Source organism: Schistocerca serialis, chromosome 10 (genome assembly GCF_023864345.2).
Source record: "Schistocerca serialis cubense isolate TAMUIC-IGC-003099 chromosome 10, iqSchSeri2.2, whole genome shotgun sequence".
Lineage (NCBI taxonomy): Eukaryota > Metazoa > Arthropoda > Insecta > Orthoptera > Acrididae > Schistocerca > Schistocerca serialis.
This window is the reverse complement of record NC_064647.1, coordinates 130317388-130319865: the sequence shown is the minus strand read 5'-3', so window position 1 is coordinate 130319865 and position 2478 is coordinate 130317388.

Below are 2478 nucleotides of genomic sequence, written 5' to 3'. Positions count from 1 at the left end.
GCTGTTAATGGTGTAATGAGAGTAGGATAGATTATAGACAGGAAAGTAGGACGGAGAGTGAACTATTGGGCTCAGTTCAGTGATCGGGTTGTTCTCATCACATTCGACAGCAACACAATGCCGACACACAGATTGTGTTGTTGTCTTCAGTCCTGAGACTGGTTTGATGCAGCTCTCCCTGCTAATCTATCCTGTGCAAGTTTCTTCATCTCCCAGTACTTACTGCAACCTACTACATCCCTCTGAATCTGCTTAGTGTATTAATCTCTTGGTCTCCCTCTACGATTTTTACTCACCACGCTGCCCTCCAATTCTTAATTTTTTGATCCCTTGATGCCTCAGACCATGTCCTGCCAACCGGTCCCTTCTTCTAGTCAAATTGTGCCACAAACTACTCTTCTCCCCAATTCTATCCAATACCTCCTCATTAGTTACGTGATCTACCCACCTAATCTTCAGCATTCTTCTGTAGCACCACATTTCAAAAGCTGCTGTTCTCTTCGTGTCCAAACTATTTATCGTCCATGTTTCACTTCCATACATGGCTACACTCCATACAAATACTTTCAGAAACGACTTCCTGACACTTAAATCTATACTCGATGTTAACAAATTTTTCTTCTTCAGAAACGCTTTCCTTGCCATTGCCAGTCTACATTTTATATCCTCTCTATTTCGACCATCATCAGTTATTTTGCTCCCCAAATAGCAAAACTCCTTTACTACTTTAAGTGTCTCATTTCCTAATCTAATTCCCTCAGCGTCACCCGACTTAATTCGACTACATTCCACTATCCTCGTTTTGCTTTTGTTGATGTTCATCTTATATCCTCCTTTCAAGACACTGTCCATTCCGTTCAACTGCTCTTCCAAGTCCTTTGCTGTCTCTGACAGAATTACAATGTCATCGGCGAACCTCAACATTTTTATTTCTTCTCCATGGATTTTAATACCTACTCCGAATTTTTCTTTTGCTTCCTTTACTGCTTGCTCAATATACAGATTGAATAACATTGGGGAGAGGCTACAACCCTGTTTCACTCCCTTCCCAACCGCTGCTTCCCTTTCATGCCCCTCGACTCTTATAACTGCCATCTGGTTTCTGTACAAATTGTAAATAGCCTTTCGTTCCCTGTATTTAACCCCTGCCATCTTTAGAATTTGAAAGAGAGTATTCCAGTCAACATTGTCAAAACGCGACACACGGTAGTTCAGGTATATATGCTGAAGTCTGAAGCCGAAGGACGTAGAGAAGGTATATGAGGAACGGTTGATTTAGTACGTATAAATTCACATCTGCTCCTAAATGCAGAAGGTGATGAAAATTTAACAATCACAGGGGATTTAACGCCGTTGTAAGGGAAGGAATAGAACGAAGTGGTATGCGAGAATGCGGACGTGGCAATAGGAATGAGAGAGAAGAAAGAGTAAATGAGTTTTGCAATAAATTTCAGGTGGTGATAGCGAATACTCCGCTCAAGAATCACAAGAGGTGGAGGTATAAAAGATATGGCGACACGGGAAGATACAAGCAGCATTACATCATGGTCAGACAGAAATTCCGAAACCATGTATTAGATTGTAAGGCATACCCTGGAGTTAATATCGGCTCATATCAAAATTTAGTAATGATGAACAGTAGACTGAAGTTTAAGAGAATCTTCCGGAAGAATCTGTCTGTAGGTATGTGGGATGCTGAAGTACTGTGGAATGATGAGACGCGTTTGAAGTTCGCTAAGGATATCGATATTGCTGTAAGAAATACCAGAGTATGCAGTTCAGTTGGGGAGCGGTAGACATCTGTAAGACGGTCAGTCGCAGATACTAGACAGACAAATGTAGGAATAAGGAAGGTAACTGCGATGAAACCTCGCGTAACAGTAGAAATACTTCAACTGATAGACGAGAAAAGGAAGTAAAAAAAACGTTGAGGGACAGACAGGAAGACAGAAACAAAAATCACTTAGAACTGAAATAAATGGGAAGTGTAGGGAAACTAAAGGGAAATGGCTGCAGGAAAAATGTGAAGAAATCGAAAAAGAAATAATGCTTCGAAGGACGGAGACAGTACATAAAGGATTGAAAATAACCTTCGGTGAAATTAAGAGCAAGGGTGGCAACTTTAAAATTGCTACGGGAATTCCATTGTTAAACGTAGACGAGAGAGCGGGTAGGATTGTAGGTCTTTATAAGGGAGATGAACTGTCTAATGACGTGGTTGAAAAAGAAGCTGAAATGGATGTGGAAGGCATAGGAGATTCCGTATTAGTCAGAATTTCAAAGAGGTCTGCCAGACTTTAGATCAGATGAAGCAGAAGGGATAGGTAACTTTCCATTGGAATTTCTACAATAATGGGAGTAAGTGTCAAACAATCAAGCATTCAAGTTGTTGTGTAGAATCTATGACACTGGCGATGTTCTATCAGACTTTCGGAAAAATATTATCCACACAGTTCCGAAGATAGTAAAAGCGGATAA